At 36.7% G+C, this 20,688-nt stretch overlaps 1 protein-coding gene across 3 annotated transcripts in view; it reads left to right on the top strand.

Moving 5' to 3' along the window:
• Window positions 1-20,688, top strand: part of GNG7 (G protein subunit gamma 7) — a 375,778-nt gene that overhangs the window by 49,324 nt on the left and 305,766 nt on the right. For all 3 annotated transcript variants that reach the window (XR_012488404.1, XM_074304294.1, XM_074304312.1), the window contains one exon: window positions 7,262-7,333. The gene's annotated coding sequence lies outside the window, so the exon portion shown is untranslated. The remainder of the gene's footprint in view (window positions 1-7,261; window positions 7,334-20,688) is intronic.

Here is a 20,688-nt window from a genome sequence, read left to right as displayed (position 1 = left end):
ATATAGAAGCAATGCTGGATCAAAGGGTATGCACAGTTTGATAACTTTTTGGGCATAATTCCAGATTGCTCTCCAGAATGGTTGGATTCTTTCATAACTCCACCAACAATGCATCAATGTCCCAGTTTTCCCACAGCCCCTCCAACATTCATCGTTATTTTTTCCTGTCATCTTAGCCAATCTGACAGGTGTGTAGTGGTATCTCAGAGTTGTCTTAATTTGCATTTCTCTGATCAGTAGTGATTTGGAACACTCTTTCATATGAGTAGATATAATTTCAATTTCATCATCTGAGAATTGTCTATTCATATTCTTTGACCCTTTACCAATTGGAGAATGGTTTGATTTCTTATAAATTAGGGTCAGTTCTCTATATATTTTGGAAATGAGACCTTTTTCAGAACCTTTAACTGTAAAAATATTTTCCCAATTTGTTACTTCCCTTCTAATCTTGTTTGCATTAGTATTGTTTGTACAGAAACTTTTCTATTTTGTGATCAATAATGATTTCTAGTTCTCCTCTGGTCATAAATTCCTTCCTCCTCCACAGGTCTGAGAGGTAGACTATTCTCTGTTCCTCTAATCTATTTATGATCTCATTCTTTATGCCTAAATCATGGACCCATTTTGATCTTATCTTGGTATATGGTGTTAAGTGTGGATCCATATCTTATTTCTGCCATCCTTTTGACTGTTTCCTTTGGTTCCCAAGCACCCTTTAAGGCTCAGCATCTCTTCCTGGAACAGGATTCCCTGAGTGCTTTCCCTTCCCTCTTTCCAAATTATTCTGTATCTACTTCTCTGTTCTTTACCCCTAATAGAATCTACTTAGGTAGGGATTTAAAAAACAAAACAAAACAAAAAAAACTTTTTTTGCCTTTGTATCTTTACCTTTTTAATAGATGTTTATATTGAAATGGATTTTTAAAATTCCTTTCAAATGTTATATTCTATATTTAAGCTCCCTCTAATTATGGCTGGCTCTGTTTTAATGCCCCTTCCAGCTCTAAGAATCTGTGACTTTAAAGTTCTGGACTTAGATGACTTCTAAGGTTCTTTCCTTCCCCTTCCCCTCTTCCCCTCCTCCCCCCACCCCGGGTAATTTATTGTTACTTGTACCTTTTTGGATTCTGTATTTATTTACTTTTCTTGTATTTCTGTTATCTGGGATCTCTTTTCTTCATTTCTATTGCTTTTGATGTCATCCCTCCATTTTCTTCCTTTTCTCAATGACTCTTCTTGCCAGGGCCAACCTCTTTCCATATACTCTTGATTCCCTCTCTTTCCAGTTCTCCAGTTGATTACCCCTTCACTCTTCCCTCTTTTTTCTGTTCCTCAGTTTCTCCCTATCTACTGGCTCCTTCCCTATAGGCTTCCCATATGTCTAGATCTCTACCATATTTCAGATTCCTTTTATAGATTCTACCACATCCCCTCAAGCTAACATTCTAGCTTCTTCTTTTTCAGCCAAAGTCCTAAGAAAATCTTGCTACATTATTGTGCACTGAGAGCAGGGGTAATCTCATTTTTTTGGATGTAAATCTCCCACATTTAGTATAGTACCTGGCACATAGCAGGCTTGTTGATTGATTGAACAGGGCAGCTAGCTGCTTTCTTACTCCTTATGTAGTTTGGTATCATCTCCCTATTAATTTTTATACATAGATATTTTTGGTTTATCTTTTGAATCTTTTCTAGCATTTTGTCTTTTATGAACTTCTGAGTATTAGAATGGCCATTCTTTCCTTTATCATAGCTGCTCTTTATGGTAGCTAGTTTTGGTAGACTGATATGAGCATTTTTTGCCTCCCCTATTCTTTTCAATATCGTATCCTTTTGATTAGACTTGCAAGATATTGGGCGAATATATTCTTATTCTTGGGTGCATTCTATATGTAGCCAGGAGATTGTTACTTTTATATTTTAAGTCATAATATAGGAATTTAAATTTCATATGCCATTTTTTTAGCCAGCTATTCATTTTCCAAATGAACATGTCTTTTCTTATACATCCCTTGCTTCTATGGCTAACACTGATGAAATACCACCTGTGCTTCTGTATGCTCCTTCCTTCCTTCCTTCCTTCCTTCCTTCCTTCCTTCCTTCCTTCCTTCCTTCCTTCCTTCCTTCCTTCCTTCCTTCCTTCCTTCCTTCCTTCTTTCCTTCTTTCCTTCCTTCCTTCCTTCCTTCCTTCCTTCCTTCCTTCCTTCCTTCCTTCCTTCCTTCCTTCCTTCCTTCCTTCCTTCCTTCCTTCCTTCCTTCCTTCCTTCCTTCCTTCCTTCCTTCCTTCCTTCCTTCCTTCCTTCCTTCCTTCCTTCCTTCCTTCCTTCCTTCCTTCCTTCCTTCCTTCCTTCCTTCCTTCCTTCCTTCCTTCCTTCCTTCCTTCCTTCCTTCCTTCCTTCCTTCCTTCCTTCCTTCCTTCCTTCCTTCCTTCCTTCCTTCCTTCCTTCCTTCCTTCCTTCCTTCCTTCCTTCCTTCCTTCCTTCCTTCCTTCCTTCCTTCCTTCCTTCCTTTCTTTTTTTTTCTTGAGATTTTATAATCTTTGGCAATGTTTTCTAGTTGCCTTCTGGTAGTCAGTCAACAAACACTTATTAAGGCACTTACTATGTGCCAGACAAAAGACAGGCTAAATTGAAATTAATGTCAGGAGGAAGTCGCTAAGATTTAGGAGGACTGGGAAAGGCTTTTTGCAGAAGGTAGGATTTCAGCTGAGCCTTGAAAGAAGCCAGGGGGCAGAAATGAAAAGGGGAGCGCTCTAGGGAGGAGCTAGTCTTTGAAAAATGCTCAGAGTTGGGACATGACAATGTTGTAGTTAGGGCTCTTACAGCTTGTGCCTTTTTTGCTTATATGAATCATGAGCAAGTAATAGTCATCAGATCTGACAAATTTTGGGAGGTTTTCTGTCATGTCTTATATATATACCCTAGTAAAAATGCAGCCTATTATTGCTGTGAGGTTAAACTATAAATATAAATATGTAGCACAATGGTGTTGAATCTAAGGAAGATCTGAGTTTTAATGCTTCCTTAGACAGTTACTAGTCATGTGACTCTGGATAAGTCATAATTTCTGTCTGCTTCAGTGATTTTTCTAAAGCACTAGTCTGACCTCATTAGTCCTCTATCAGTAAACTCCAGTGTCTCCCTGTCAACTCCAGAATCAAATATAAAATCTCCATTTGGCATTCTAAGCCTTTCAAAACCCCAGCCCCTTCTTATGATTCCAATCTTTTTATCCTTTACTCTTTGATCTGGTGACACTGATCTCCTTATTGTTCCATGAACAAGATACTCTGCTTCTTGGATTTTCTCTTCTCTGTACTCCATACTTGGAATCCTCTCCCTCATCATCTCTGCCTACTGACCTCCCTGACTTTCTAGTCCCAATAAAAATTTAATCTTCTACAAAAAAAAACCTTTCCCCAAACCCTTTTAATCATAGTGCCATTTCTCTTTTATTTTTTTTTTTTATTTATCTTGTATATAACTTGCTTGCTGTCTTTCCCATTAGATTGAGCTCTTTGAGGGCAAGAATGTCTTTTGCTTCTTTTTGTGTCTTTAGCACTTAGCACTGGGGCTGCCATGTAGTAGATACTTAATAATTGTTGATTGGTGGTTGGGTAGTTTATCTTTTGAGCTTTATCCTTATGTCATCAAGTGCCTGTTGGACATTTTGAATCTAATATTCTAAAGACATTTCAAACACAACATATCCATAATCTCTCTCCCCAGATCTATGCTCTTATAAAGTCCTTTTTTAGTGTTGAGGACACCACTGTCCTTCCAAAGTCACCCAGGCTTACAAACCTCAGGTCCACCCTTCACTCCTCATACCTATAATTCCAGGCATTTCATTGGCTACTGAATCTTGTCATTAATTTTTCTACAAGACCTCTTAGATCTGTTCTTGTCTTTCCATTCACAAAGTTTCTGCTCTTGTTCAGATCCTTACCTCTTGCCTGCATTCTTGTAATTGCTCCAGTTGGAGTCAGGAAGATCTGAGAAGATCACAACTTCTATCTGCCTCAGTTTTCTCATCTATAAAATTGGAGATAATAATAACATCTACCTTACAGAGTTGTTGTGAGGATAAAATGAGTAATATTTGTAAAGTATTTAACATTGTGCATGACACATAGTAGATGCTTAATTAATCACAAACTTTTAAAAGTTTCCCCCTAGGCCAATCAATTTTCCACAGGTTAGTAAAATAATTTTTCTAAAGCAGAGGTCTGACCATGTCATTTCCTTTTGCTTAGTAAATTCTAGTAGCTCCCTATTGCTTCTAGGAACACATACAAATTCCTGTTTGATATGTAAAACTCTTCACTACCTGACCCCTTGTTGTGTTTCCAGTCTTCTACTTAATCTCCCTTTCCACACTCTCCAAAGCAGCCATGAGATCCTCTTTGTTGTTCTTCACACACAATGCTTCATCCTTATTATTATAATGGTTGTCCTCAATTCCTGGATTGCTTTCTTTCTCCTACCTTTTTAGTTTTTCCGTTGATTGTTTAAAGTGATGGTTTTATAAATGGAAAGGAAGAGACATTTTGAAGGAGGAAAGGAATGGATTTGATATGGCCAAGAAATGAAAAAGAGAGTAGTTAAAGATGACTGAGACATAGGTGCCTTTGACATCCATATGGAATATGCTGTGAAAACCCCTACAATCTTCAGTACTTGGAAATGGTAGCTCCAAATAATTTGATTTGAGTGAATTGAGTGATTTGAGAGATTCTGCTCTAAATAACAACAATGCCTTCTCATCCTATATAATTTTTATTTTTGTCCTGCCAAAAATCCCTATTTAGTTCCATATTAACAATTATTCCCACATATAGTGTTTTGAGATTTGCTAAGATAGGGTAAGTAAATATCATTGTCCCTTTTTGGAGATGAGGAATTTAAGAAATGAAGTGACTTACTAATGACCACACAGCTAATGAGTGTTCAGCATAATACCTGCTGTATCCCCTTTTTCAGAGAGAAGTAAGTTCAATTTTCTATAGTGCTTTAGAGTATAAAAAACACATTCCTTAGAATACTTTTGTTGAGTTAATAGATAGGCACTTTCTTTCAAGAATGTAGAACAAGGAATCAAAGCTTGACTTCAGGCATCTCATGACATAGGCTCTTGTTGACATTGACATTTGGACAAGCTTTTTTCCTATGATGTCATTGGTGTGCCCCCCCCCACCTCCCAAAATGAAATACAAAGCCATATAAGAAATCTCATATTCCGGTGTTATAGATGCACTTGGCATTTTATCATGGTCTAGAGTCTCTAGAACTGCTCTGGTATTTTCAATAATTGCTCTAGTTGTTGACATTTAAAAGGTATTGGCAGAAAGATGGGGAATATCCCCAAATGGGGATACTAGTGATCATATATATTGTGTCACGTACCCATCTATGATGTGACATAGGTTCGGGAATTTATTGTAAAATTGTGAGAATTGTGAATGTTGTGTTGGGGGACCTTTTCCCTAGAGTTGAATTATAATCTTAGCAAGAACCATCATGACCATCAGAAAAAAGGACTAAGAGTTTGCAAAAAAAAAATGAGAGAAAGCATCTTAACAAGTGTTTACCATCCAGAGATGGCTGCTGCCAATTCATCCGTGCTATTTTTGGCTAATGTTCCAGCAGCCCCTTGGTCTGACATTTCTTTGTTACGTAGGTTTCCTTCCTTGAAAAAAATCCTTAATATGCTCATGACCAGTTACCCAGCGTTCATGTCCCTTCCTTGTTTTCCCCCGCCATAGCAAGTAACAGGAGTCACCCTCAGTGCCACCAGTGACTAATTACAGAGAATATTTTTCTGTCTTTGCATAGCTAATGTTAAAAAATGTCACATTATCTTGTCAGCTGGAAGACTTTGTAAATGGCCAGGTGTTTTCCTATATCAAGGGAGCCATCTGCAGGCCCAAGTAAGCACTGCATATCAACACCCATTTCATTGTCTCACTGACTGAATAGTGAAGAGCAGGATGGGGCTGTAGAACCCTAAGCTTTAATCATGGAAGTCCCACTGCAATATCTTCAGCAGGCTGTCATGCACTTCCAATAATAGGAAACTGTATGTTTCCAGAGGCATTTCTCTTGGTAAACTGCTTTGTCTACTATTAGAAAATAGAAATTCTTTTATTCTTCATATCCCTCAAGCCTTACATATTGTCTGGTTCATAAGTGCCTTGATTGATTAATCTATAGTTAGAAGTTAGTTTCCACTTTCACATCCCAATCCATATGTTTCTTCTAAGGTCCATTTGTATATCCCTGTCTACTGGATAATTCAATTCGTGTGTCCCCAGGGACAGGGATCTATGTGGAAGAAGCAATGGCTTTGGCCAGGCAGTATGGCAGTGGGAAGAGTATCAGCCTTGGAGTTGGACAACCTAGATTGATGAGAGGCTCTGTTACTATAGGTGACTTTGGTCAAGTCACTTAAACCTTAATGAATATCAGTTTCTATTTTCTGTAAAATGGGCATGATAATTCTTTCCCCATCTTCTTCATAAGGATCTGAAGACAGCACTTGATTTACAAAATATCAGAAGGCTATAGGTTGTTAACTTTGTTGAGTTGCTGTTCCTTATTGTATAAAGTGGGGATATGTTATTTGCATTGCATATCTCAAGAGATTTTTGATGATTAGATGAAATTGTGTATGTAGACCACTTGGTAACAAAAAACTCTATTGAATTATAAACAATGACTATTTTTTTTTTCTGTCTCCTCATATTCAGTATATCTAAACTAAAAATTTTCATTGCTTGAAGTTCAGGATTCCCTTGGTGCTTACTTGTTCTCTCTCAGATATCAGTAGCTTTGTTGTGGGCTATAATATTTTGTTAGTGTTGTTTGATTTTCCTGGTTAATCAATTTTCTTGATAAATTATTTTTGTAATTGGAAATTGGAGTTTCCTGAAGTTTCAACACATGTTGTGTTCACTTCTTTTTTCTGTATTTTTCTCTCTCAACATGTTTCTTAAAGCAATGTGCATTGAAAACAATGATTTTTTTGTTCTGATTTTTCTCTCCCAACATGTTTCTTAAAGCAATGTGCATTGAAAATAAATAAATATTCTTTTTTTGAAAAAGAAAGAAAATAACTAAATCTTTTAACATGCTAGACCTTCAGTTTGTGTGTTTGTATGTGGAATTTCTGAATCATGGTCTTGCTTATATGGCAAAAAAAAACCCAACCCAAAAAAACCCAAAACCCAAACTTAGCTACAAATTCTTTTCTCTTTTAGAAAGATCCAGCTTCCTTCGGTCAAATAAGACTTTCTACCTTGGTGCTGAGAATCCTTAAAGATAGTGAACAGGTGAGTGTTGATTTTTTCCCCTCTTCTTTTATATAAGTCAATTTGCAATATCCGAATGAGAGATGGTCAGCCAGAGAGCTCCAGTAATAGCTACCAAATACCTGGTGTCCCAGCAGAAGACCTTGTGGGTGGCCTCTAGCACATTGGATGAATCTTCTTGCAAGTAACTATAGAAGAATATGGAAAAGAATCCTTTAGGAAGAGAAAGGATGGATGGTTTATAATCTGCACTAATAGAGGAAGGCCCTATATGGATGATATCACAGATACTGGCATTTATGAGGTTTTATTATGTTCAGATCTGGGTCTGTCATTGCTGCTTTAAAATTTGTAGTAACTCCCTATTGCCTCCCAAGTGATGTCAGAGCTTTGTGGACTGGTGTTCAAAGGTCTGTAAATTTTAATTTTAAACCTAATCTCACACCTGCTATCACCAAAATTCACTATTCTTTAAAAAAATTTAAGTAATTAATTATTTTTTACAAAAATTTTATGCATAGGTAATTTTCCAGCATTGACAATTGCAAAACCTTTTGTTCCAACTTTTCCCCTCCTTCCCCCACCCCTTCCCCCAGATGGCAGGTTAACCAATACATGTTAAATATGTTAAAGTATAAGTTAAATACAATATATGTATACATATCCAAACATATATTTTGCTGTACAAAAAGAATCAGGCTTTGAAACAGTGTACAATTAGCCTGTGAAGGAAATCATAAATGTAGGCAGACAAAAATATAGGGATTGGGAATTCTGTGTAGTGGCTTATAGTCAACCCCCAGAGTAATTTCACTGGGTGTAGCTGGTTCAGTTAATTACTGTTCTATTGGAACTGATTTGGTTCATCTCATTGTTGGAGAGGGCCTCATCCATCAGAATTGATCATCATGTAGTATTGTTGTTGAAGTATATAATGATCTCCTGGTCCTGCTTATTTCACTCAGCATCAGTTCATGTAAGTCTCTCCAGGCCTTTCTGAAATCATCCTGTTGGTCTTTTCTTATAGAATAACAATATTCCATAACATTCATATACCACAACTTATTCGGCCATTCTTCAGTTGATGGGCATCCACTCAGTTTCCAGTTTCTAGCCACTACAAAGAGGGCTGCTACAAACATTCTTCCACATACAGGTCCCTTTCCCTTCTTTAAAATATCTTTGGGATATAAACCTAGTAGTAATGCTGCTTGATCAAAGGGTATGCACAGTTTGATAACTCTTTGAGCATCATTCCATATTGCTCTCCAGAATGGCTGGATGTATTCACAATTCCACCAACAATGTATCAGTGTCCCAATTTTCCCACATCCCCTCCTATTTTCCCACATTCCCTCCAACATTGCGCATTATCTTTCCCTGTCATTCTAGCCAATCTGATAGGTGTGTAGTGGTATCTTAGTGTTGTCTTAATTTGCATTTCTATGATTAATAATGACTTGGAGCATCTTTTCATATGGCTAGAAATAGTTTCAATTTCTTCTTCTGAGAATTGTCTGTTCATATCCTTTGACCATTTATCAATTGGAGAATGACTTGAAAATCCAATATTCTTTTTCCTTCCCAGTCTTTCTCACCTTTGTGTCTTTGCTCACATTTTGTTCTCTTCTACGTTGGATATCTTCCCTCCCCCTTTTTGAATTTGAGTTTCTATTTAGCTCTTGAAGTTAATGCAAAAACTCAAAAGCCTTCTCTAATTCCCTCCTCTCCTGCCAAATCAGAATGCTCTTTCTTCCCACAAAACCCTACAAATCACCTTGTTTTGTACCTCTGATAGATTTGGACATGTATACATATATTGTATTTAACTTATACTTTAATGTATTTTACATGTATTGGTCAACCTGCCATCTGGGGGAGGGGGTGGGGGAAAGGAGGGGAAAAACTTGCCAAAAGGTTTTGCAATTATCAATGCTGAAAAATTATCCATGCATATATCTTGTAAATGAAAAGCTATAATATATATCTTTATATGTGTGTGTGTGTAAGTCCTGAATTCCTGCTCCACATTTTCCACATATTGGCTGTTCTGGACTAGCCAAGAAAAATTGCAGTGCCCCAGGAAAGTCTGCACTGATGTTAAATTTCTGAGCAGGTGCTAATTTGCATCATTTGAGGGAATTTCCCCAACAAAAGTTTCTATACTTGTAAAATGATGGGTTTGGATGAAAACAATATATTCTTTAGTTGTCTCCCTGCTAGAGTTGTAAGATCCATGAGCATTAATAACTAGGCCTTTTCTAAACCCTCTCTGTGGCTAACTCAATGCTCTGTACACAATAAGAGTTTAATAAATGCTTAGTGACCTAAGTAGTTTTGCAGCTGATATCTTTAGGGAGGTGGGGAAGAGCCTTGAATCTGGAGTCATAAGATGTGGTTCTAATGTGGCTCTGCCACCTTACCATGAAGATCATGGCCTCTCTCTAAATCTCAGCTTCCTAATATGGAAAATAGAGATGAGCATACCCGAAAGGTTATTGGGAAAATCACAGAAAAAAATATATTTCAAAATGCTTTGTAAACTGTGAAGCTGTATCACTGTCACTTTCCTTCTTAAGCTGCCTGGGCCTGGAATGTTTTCCTCATGCTCCACAGCCTGGGAGCCACCTTCTCCATGGGACTAGTAAATTATCTTTTTTTTTTTTTTTTTAATTTTTTTTCCATAGCATTTTATTTTCCAAATATATGTAACATTTTTTTTAAGACTTTGTGTTCTGAATGTTTTTCCCTTCTTTTCTTACCTCCTCCCTTCCCAAGAGAGTAAGCAATCTGATATACGCTAAATATATACAATTCTTTTAAACATATTTCCATATTTGTCATGTGGCACAAGAGAAGAAAAAATGAAAATATTATACTTCAATCTATATTCAGTCTCTTTGGATATGGAATGGAATTTTCTATCCTAAGTCTATTGGAATTGCTTTGAATCACCACATTGTTGTAAAGGATCAAGCCCATAACAGTTGTTCATCACATAATCTTGCTGTTACTATGCACAATGTTCTCTTGGTTTTGCTCACTTCACTCAGCATTAGTTCATATAAGTCTTTTTTTTTTAATTTAATTTTTATTTTATTTTATAATTATAACTTTTTTTTTTGACAGTACATATGCATGGGTAATTTTTTACAACATTATCCCTTGCACTTACTTCTGTTCAGATTTTTTCCCTTCCTCCCCCAACCCCCTCCCCCAGATGGCAGGCAGTCTTATACATGTTAAATATATTACAGTATATTCTAGATACAATATATGTGTGTAGAACCGAATTTCTTGTTGCACAGGAAGAATTGGATTCAGAAGGTAAAAATAACAGTTTACACTCATTTCCCAGTGTTCCTTTTCTGGATGTAGCTGATTCTGTCCATCATTAATCAATTGGAATTGGATTAGCTCTTCTCTATGTTGAAGATATCCACTTCCATCATCATACATCCTCGTATAGTATCATTGTTGAAGTGTATAATGATCTTCTGGTTCTGCTCGTTTCACTCAGCATCAGTTTATGTAAGTCTCTCCAAGCCTCTCTGTATTTCTCCTGTTGGTCATTTCTTACGGAACAATAATATTCCATAACATTCATATACCATAATTTACCCAACCATTCTCCAATTGATGGACATCCATTCATCTTCCAGCTTCTAGCCACTATGAAAAGGGCTGCCACAAACATTTTGGCACATACAGGTCCCTTTCCCTTCTTTAGTATTTCCTTGGGATATAAGCCCAGTAGTAGTATGGCTGGGTCAAAGGGTATGCACATTTTGATAACTTTTTGGGCATAATTCCAGATTGCTCTCCAGAATGGTTGGATTCTTTCACAACTCCCACCAACAATGCATCAGTGTCCCAGTTTTCCCACATCCCCTCCAACATTCATCGTTATTTGTTCCTGTCATCTTAGCCAATCTGACAGATGTGTAATGATATGTCAGAGTTAGTCTTAATTTGCATTTCTCTGATCAATAGTGATTTGGAACACTCTTTCATATGAGTGGAAATAGTTTTAATTGCATCATCTGAGAATTGTCTATTCATATTCTTTGACCATTTATCAATTGGAGAATGGCTTGATTTCTTATAAATTAAAGTCAATTCTCTGTATATTTTGGAGATGAGGCCTTTATCAGAACCTTTAACTGTAAAAATGTTTTCCCAATTTGTTACTTCCCTTCTAATCTTGTTTGCATTAGTTTTGTTTGTGCAGAAACTTTTTAATTTGGTGTAATCAAAATGTTCTATTTTGTGATCAATAATGCTCTCTAGTTCTCCCTTGGACACAAACTCCTTCCTCCTCCACAAGTCTGAGAGGTAAACCATCCCATGTTCCTCCAATTTATTTATGATTTCATTCTTTATGCCTAAATCTTGGACCCATTTTGATCTAATCTTAGTATGTGGTGTTAAATGTGGGTCCATGCCTAGTTTCTGCCATACTAATTTCCAGTTTTCCCAGCAGTTTTTGTCAAATAATGAATTCTTATCCCAAAATTTGGGATCTTTGGGTTTGTCAAACACTAGATTGCTATTTTTATTCACTATCTTGCCCTGTGAACCTAACCTATGCCACTGATCAACTAGTCTATTTCTTAGCCAATACCAAATGGTTTTGGTGACTGTTGCTTTATAATATAGTTCTAGATCAGGTACAGCTAGACCACCTTCACTTAATTTTTTTTTCATTACTTCCCTTGAAATTCTTGACCTTTTGTTGTTCCATATGAATTCTGTTGTTATTTTTTCTAGGTTATTTAAATAGTTTCTTGGAAGTCTGATTGGTATAGCACTAAATAAATAGATTAGTTTAGGGAGTATTGTCATCTTAATTATATTCGCTCGGCCTATCCAAGAGCACTGAATGTCTTTCCAATTATTTAAATCTGACTTTATTTTTGTGGCAAGTGTTTTGTAATTTTGCTCATATAATTCCTGACTCTCCTTTGGTAGATATATTCCCAAATATTTTATACTATCGACCGTTATTTTGAATGGAATTTCTCTTTGTATATCTTGCTGTTGGATTGTGTTGTTAATGTATAAAAATGCTGATGATTTATGTGGATTTATTTTGTATCCTGCAACTTTGCTAAAATTCTGAATTATTTCTAATAGCTTTTTAGCAGAGTCTTTGGGGTTCTCTAAGTATACCATCATGTCATCTGCAAAAAGTGATAATTTGATTTCCTCATTTCCTACTCTAATTCCTTGGATCTCTTTCTCGGCTCTTATTGCCGAGGCTAGAGTTTCTAGTACTATATTGAAAAGTAATGGTAATAGTGGGCAACCTTGTTTCACTCCTGATCTTATGGGGAAAGGTTCTAGTTTATCGCCATTACATATGATGTTTACTGAAGGTTTTAAATATATGCTCCTTATTATTTTAAGGAATAGTCCATTTATTCCTATACTCTCAAGCGTTTTTAGTAGGAATGGATGTTGTATTTTATCAAATGCTTTTTCTGCATCTATTGAGATGATCATATGGTTTTTATTAATTTGATTATTAATATGGTCAATTATACTAATAGTTTTCCTAATATTAAACCAGCCCTGCATTCCTGGTATAAATCCCACTTGGTCATAGTGTATTATCCTGGGGATGATTTTCTGAAGTCTATTTGCTAATATCTTATTTAAGATTTTAGCATCAATATTCATTAAGGAAATTGGTCTATAGTTTTCTTTCTCAGTTTTCGATCTACCTGGTTTAGGTATCAGTACCATGTCTGTGTCATAGAAGGAATTTGGTAGGACTCCTTCAATCTCTATTTTTTCAAATAGTTTACATAGCATTGGAGTTAGTTGTTCTTTAAATGTTTGGTAGAATTCACATGTAAATCCATCTGGTCTTGGGGACTTTTTCTTAGGAAGTTGGTTAATAGCTTGGTCTATTTCTTTTTCTGAGATGGGACTATTTAGACTACTTACTAGTAAATTATCTTGCATTTATTTTCTATGTCCTTAAGCATATGTATGTCTAAGAGAGTGATAGCTCCTTGAGGGCAGGAACTGTTTCCTCTTAGTCTTTGTATCTCCAGCACACCTCTGTGCCCAGAAGCACATAGTTTGCTTTTAGTCAATTTTTGTTAATTAATTGATTGAAAGATCTATTTTTCTTCATATCTTTTGATTGTGTTTAGGGAAGAGTTATTGAAAAATGAATGAAGGAAAAAGCATTTATGAAGCACTTTGTAGGTGCCAAATCTGGTTTATGGCACAAGGACTGGGTGGGGGGAATAAGGAAGAAGCTTATGAGGAGGAGGAAGGAGAATGGGCATGAGGCAGGAAACTGAAATGGTCATTGAGGAAATGGAAGAATAGGACAAAAGGCTTTTCATTGAACAACTGCCCATATCTCTTTGTCCACAAATTTCTGAAGAGTTGGTACCCTCCCTCCCCTCCTACCTAGTAGGGTAATTAAATACTAAAATATAATACAGCTAGTACTTACGTGGCTCTTTAATATTCATGAAGCATCTCACAGTATTTTCTCATTTGATCCTTAGAACAATCCTTCGAGGTGGGTGCTATTAGTATTCCTTTTTGTTTTGTTTTGCTAAGCATTTGGGGTTGACTTGTTCAGCGTCATGCAACTAGTAATTGTCAAGTGTCTGAGGCCTCATTTGAACTCAGGACTGGTGCTCTGTTCATGGCAGCACCTAACTGCCCTTTATTATCTCTATTTTTCAGATGAGGAGGGTAAGGAAAATAGAGGTTAAACAATTTGCCCAGAGTCACCCAGCTGGTGTCTGAAGCTGAAGTGCTCTGGATGTTATGGCATCCTTAGCTGCCATATATCTGTATGTATTTACTTTATATTTATGCTGCATATATATGTATATATAACTCTCCAAACAAAATACCCACACACACACATATATATGTATGTGTGTATATACACACATACACACAAATACAAATAGATAGTTAGATAGGTACACATTTGCATATGTGTGTATGTGTGAATATATATACTACTTTCCCCTATTTGAATCAAAGCTTTTTGTAAATAGGGATTTTTTTTTCATTCAATGCACTTCTATCTCTATGCCTAGCACAGTGCCTCCTTGTTAAATCCAGGTTGAATGGTTGATTGGATAGAGGAAGAACAACCAAAAATTTGAGGTGGTTGGTAGTTGGCTCACCTCATCTATGGATCCCTTGCTCCCCAACCAGATGGTTTGTACAATGAAGGAAACAGAGAGGACATGAAAATTACCTGGGCTCCATGTCTTCATTTCTCTATGGTGACCAGCTGTCAGGCAAACCACCATTAGAAGGCAGAAATGTCTTTTTCCCCCTTTTGAGTATTAAAAAGGTAACAGCCTGCTGACTCAGCCCCATACTGGATTGCCTACCTGCTGGGTTGTGTTCATTAACTTCTCTGGATAACTGATTTTATGGTTAGTGATCTGAACATCAGGGAAAACTGTTATCCTGAGATGTCTCCATGTATTTTCTTTGCTCCAAAATTTCTCTTGCCTCCTGAGTAGAGTTCAGATTGTTCTGCTGATTGATGAAATTACATTCTGGTGCTATTCTCTTTTTCTAACAGTACCTCATGTTCCTTCCCTTCATGTACACAGAGCACACCCAAACCCAGTGATTCTCTGTTCCCCAAACATTTCCTGTGTCTTTAACCCTTTGTTCACAAGCCAGCTTCCCTCTTTTCTTTTTTGCCTGTAGAGTCCTATTCTTTAAAGCCCAATCTAACTGCTGTCTCCTGACCTAGTATCAGTATTTTTCCCTTTGGTCTTCACAGAGCACTTTGTTTTAAAAAAAAAAAAAAGCTAATGGGCTTATATGTTGTGTATTGGATGTCTTCCTTTAGCAGTAACATATCATTCAGCACAAGTACATCCTCATAATTTTTTAAGGTAAACTGAGGGTTCTCTAGTTCCAAACCTGGAATTTTTCTATAGACTGTTATTTGGCAGGGGTTAAGGGAAGTTAAGGAAACTGTTAGTAGTCAGAGCGATAGATTGTAATATTTTAAAGTTGTCAGGGATCTCAAAAATCTCCTGATGAGATCTTCAAAGGGGAGTGATTGACTAAGATCATAGGGAATAAGTGGCAGAGCTGAGATTCAAATCCAGGGGTTCCAACTCCACATTCAAGGTATTTCCATTACATCATTAAATGGCAATTAAAAAAAAAAACTCAATCCTGCAACCCATGTAGGGAAGTAAAACTTACAAATAATCATGGCGCTTCCTAATATTGTTACTCTCAATACCATTTAGAATCATAATTCTTGGAGAGAAGTTTTTTAAAGATTGCACACATTTTCATACAAGTAGATAGTTCAGGATTTGGAGTCAGGGTACCTGAATTCAAATTCTGCCTTAGCCACTTACCAGCTCTGTGACTTTGGGTAAATCACTTTCATGGGGACTGAGATTCCCTCAACTTCACTGTTTGCCTCAGTTCTCTCATCTGTAAAATAAATTGAAGAATGAAATGGCAAACCACTGCAGCATTTTTGGTGACCCCATTTGGGGTTTTCTTGTTGAGCTGGACATGACTGAAATGACTGAACAACAATGAATGATATATAGATTACCTTGCCTAACTCCCCATTTAGTATGGGAGGATCACTCTAGTTCTCCTTGAAAACCTTTCTGATAATGGGCCAGCTCTTTTTTTTTCTTGAGGCACTGAATTTTATTGTGCTGATCATGGGACAGCTCTAAAACTTAGGAAGTTATTCCTTAGATTGGGCTCAGTTTAGTCCCTAAGCAGTTCCTATACAGTGTCTCCCCTTCCTCATTCCTTGTACCGAGTCCTTCTTACAAACATATAAAAAAAAATCTACGTTCAATTTCCCATGGCAATTTTTGGATATCTGAAGACATTGATCATGTAACCTTTGTCATCTTTTTTTCTTTCACATTACTTTCAGATTTTTCTAGTTATTCTCCAGTTTGTCAGCTACCCTCTTGAAACATGGTCTCCAGAATTGAATACAGTCCTCTAGATGTGGTTTGGGAACCCCAAGGCAGAAGATGATGTATTCTTAAAATCCCATCTTGATCTGGAGACCAAATTTAAAATGAGAGAATAGCAGAAATTGTGGAGACCTCACAAATTTATGTTGGCATTAGATTTTTTTTTTTTTTTTTAGCATCCATGTCATACTTGTATCATGTGAGCTTGTAATCTTTTAAAATGCTCATGCTTTTTTTCACATGTGGATCTTTTAGAACCAGGCCTACCTCATTTGTACTTTTTGCAGTTGATTTTTAAAAACCTAAGTAAAAAACTATTATATTTGTCCCTTTGAAGTTTCATATTGTTGACGTCAGCTAGTTTTCCTGCCTGTAGAAATCTCTTCCCCCCCCCCCCCCTGGAATTAATTTGCCATTTTTCCCACTTGGGGGTGCCAAACTATAATGACTGTAATTCACATTTTTGTAGCACTTAAAGTTAATGGCTCATTTATTCCAACCTCAGAATCAGTGAATCTGTGAACTGTTTGGAGTTCATTTATTCAACCAGTTCAAAGCTACCTATTTGTACTGTCCTATAGATCATATTTCTCCACCTCAGCCACAAGCCTAGCATGGGAGACGTCATATGTTTTGCTAAAATGTAAATCTCCTTAGTCTGCAGGATTCTTCTCACTTTCCAATATACTAACCCTGTCAGAAGAAATGAAGCAGGCCTCAGAGGGCCTGGACTTGAGGAAACCCCTCTGGATCATGGAGATCCATGCTCTATTTGACAATGCTCAAAAGTTATCTTTGAAGAATGAATTCTAAAATTTTTTCAGGGATAGAAATCCAGCTCCTTGGGCTGTTCACAAGCTCTTCTGTTTTGTATTTTTAAAAAACCAGGACCCTTATTTGTCCTTGTGTGTTTGGCTTGCATCTTTTTCATTATCCAGAAACCTAGCTTTCTAGTGTCAATTACAGAGGCTAGCTAGGAGCTGACTGGTCATCTCATTTACTTTGAGATTCCACACCGTGCTGACCAGTCTTCTCTCCTTTATAATCCAAAAAAAAAATTTTACTTGAGAAAGAAAACGAAAAAGAAGAAGGCTGAACTATCCTTTTCCATTATTATCAGCTCATCCACTGCAAACATCTGTGCTATCCCTTCTTTGGGCCTTTTGGGGAAGCAGGCTGGATCTGAAGTCAGAGAGTCTGGCTTTAATATGCTACTTAAGTGAATCACTCAGCTTTGCTCAGTTTCTGTAAAATAAGGGCGCTAGACTCGATGATCCTGATCCTCTCGGTTCCCTTTTAGCTCTGAATCTGCGATTTTGTGAGCTTTTTCTTTCCCCAAACACTGCTTTAAAAAAACAAAACAAAACAACTAAAGAGACAAAACAGAAACAAACTCTTTTTGTTTTAATTAGAACATTCATCATTAGCCTCAGAAGCTTTTTGGCATTTTTAGAGCCCCTGACACAAACTATAGGGCTGTACTATTTTGTATTTATCCTTAATTATTTGCCCTTGCTTCCAAATTTGGTACCTGTCTTTTAATTTTCTCTGTATCATATAAAAAATTCTTTTTGGATTATACAGGAGAGAATACAGGTCAGCATGGTGTGGAATCCCAAAGTAAATGAGATGATGACTAATCAGGTCCTAGCTAGAGATGACGACTAGTCAGGTCCTAGCTAGCCTCAATAAGTTTTAAGCACCAAACTTGGATGAACTATGCAACCTAAAGTATGGTGACAATGAGATTTTTGATTGACAAGCCTCAGTTAATATCTTTAGGTAGCTTCTCTTTCCCTTTGTTGGAAAAATTTTGTTTGTGTCTTCAGACTTTCATTCTTGAGAACTTCTGATCTCCTTTATCCTGACTTGCCTTGCAAAATATTAGGTCATTGTATCTTCTACATGTTTTATCTGATTCTTTGAAATATGTACTTAGATGATTTCTTCCTCTTTTCCATCAAGATTTGCCTCCAGGGTTCCCATTCACCTTATTAAGAAGTGGGTTTTCCATAACTTTCTCCATTTTTTGAAGTATGAAATGGTCATTGAACAAATTATGAATTTATCAGTTGCTCTGGTTTTGTCAGAGAGAGACAGAAAAAACCTGCTGATTTTTGATTAGTTGAAATCCTCCATCACTATAATATCATGGTTCCCACACTGTGAATTCTGTTTCAGAAACTCCTCATCTGTCCAAGTGATATATAGTATATTACTAATGACAATTTTGCTACTCTATTTCTCCTATTAGGCTTCTGGATTTCCTCACGGGTGTGTATATATACATACATATATATACATACATGTACTTTCCATATTCCTTTCCTTTTATGTTCTTTCTTTTTCTTAAATAAAATATGCCCTTCCAGAGCCAACTTTCTACTCATGAATCCTATCTTGCCAAGTCTCAGAGGTACTTGTGGAGCCACATTTGCTTCCTTTTGTTGGAACTTCTACTTGACTAGAAGTCATGGGTTTTTGTTGTTGTCTTTTTTTCTTGGTGCTTGTCTTTGTCTTCTCATTTTCCCATATTGTAGCTGTTGTTTTGGGCTATCTAGTTTGTCAGGGCCAAGTGAGCAGTTTTACTTCTCCCTCTAAAGGCCTTTTGATTAGATTTTAAAAATTCTAGGCAAACCTGACTTTTCAAGGTATAATTAGATGTACCGCTTTTTTTTTTCCCCCTAAAAATCCATTATTTCTGTAATTTAAGCTATGGTCTAGAAATCCAAATCCCATTCTTAGCTTTAATTTTCTTAAATTACCTGTGCATTTCTCAGATCTATTTTCCTCTTTTCAATCCCCTGTTTGGCAACAGTAATAAATACATTATCTGTGTCTCCAAGGTCTTCAGTTTTTTGTGAAGTTACACAATTTTTACCAAAGCAAAATTAGATGAAGTTTGTAATGAAATGATAATTCATATAATTAAAATATAAAATCTGGGATTTGAGAAATCAAGTATTCTGACTCCCTAATACCAGGGCTTCTTAAACCTTTTTCCTATTATGTGACCTTGAGTATATAGGTATATAAATCAAACATTTACTGATAATAAATTACAATTTCATGACCACCTCTATTCAATTAATGAGATTCCACAAGGAGTCACAAACTGCAATGTAAGAAGCTGGGCCTTATATCACACTGCCTTTTATCTATTTGTTGAGCAGCTTTGTATTGTACACGTCAATAATGTCTCAAGGAGCCAGTTATATGTCTTACAGTTGTGATAACTTGCAAACATAGTTGTGTTGGGATGCTGCTTGCTGATTTTCTCTGCACCTGGGCTATCCCTGAGTGTGCCTATATCTTCTGTGAGGAGTTGTAGCCCAGTAGAGGGGAAAGATTAGGGACAAGACCTGACTTTTTTGAAGAATGTGTGACTTTGACCAAGAAGAATCAGGGGATGAGGCAGCCATGACTTGGTGGCCATGCAATAGGACCTCATCTGGTACTATACTCTCCCTATATGTTGGGGGTATGGTTTTCGAAGAACATGCCAACTAAAGGGGCACAGGGAAAGGAGTGGTCCTGGTCACAGCTGGGATAGAAAATAGTTGCAAAATGATCATGAAATACGAGCTTCCTGAGCCATTTAAGCAGGACTTTGAGGCATACAGTTGAACTATGACATTTTTTACTTTAGTGTTTTTCCTCCTGCTGTAGTTGGTAGTTCCAGGTTCATTGGCCCCTTTTTTCTTTGTGTTCCAAGCACAGTGCCTGGTTCTCAGTAGGCCATTTCCTTTTAAATGACTTTGTTCAACTCTGAGATTTAAAAAAGAATTCACCTTTTAAATTATGGTGCCTGAAACTGAATACACAGAATTCTAAGATACAGTGAGGAGTGAGGACCCCCTTTTGCCTGTCATTCTGGACTTTGAATGACATTCTTCACTGGGTCCCGACACTGATTTTCATATGCCCATTGTGCTGCAGTGGAAAATGCACTGGACTTAGAGAGTGGGTTGAAGACTTGGGTTTGCATGTTTCCTCTGATGTTAAGTACAGTATAACTTCCAGAAAGTCACTAAAATCTCTCCATTTCCTCTTACATAGATTGGGGATAGTTGTAATTGTAGTACTTGCCTCCCAGGATTGTGGTGAGGATGAAATGAGATAATGTATGCAGAATACTTTATAGAACTAATCAGGATTTATCAATATTATCATGAGCTACACAATTTTGCTTCTAATATGTCAAAAAGAAAGAAACCTTTGTCTATGTTACCAGTTAAGAGCTAGTCACTTAACCAACTGTCAAAATTGACTAAAAAATTGGATTTAAACTGTAAACTAAAATTTGAAGTCCAGGATCTAGGGTATAATTCTTGGTCTGCTGTTCATGAGTTCTGTAATTTCTGTGGGCATTGTTCTCTCATCTTTTAAAATAAGAAGGCTCAA

The sequence above is a fragment of the Sminthopsis crassicaudata genome, chromosome 1 (assembly GCF_048593235.1).
Source record: "Sminthopsis crassicaudata isolate SCR6 chromosome 1, ASM4859323v1, whole genome shotgun sequence".
NCBI classification, from domain to species: Eukaryota; Metazoa; Chordata; class Mammalia; order Dasyuromorphia; family Dasyuridae; genus Sminthopsis; species Sminthopsis crassicaudata.
The sequence above is the reverse complement of the archived record's forward strand: the minus strand, read 5'-3'. Positions and strand labels throughout refer to the sequence as shown.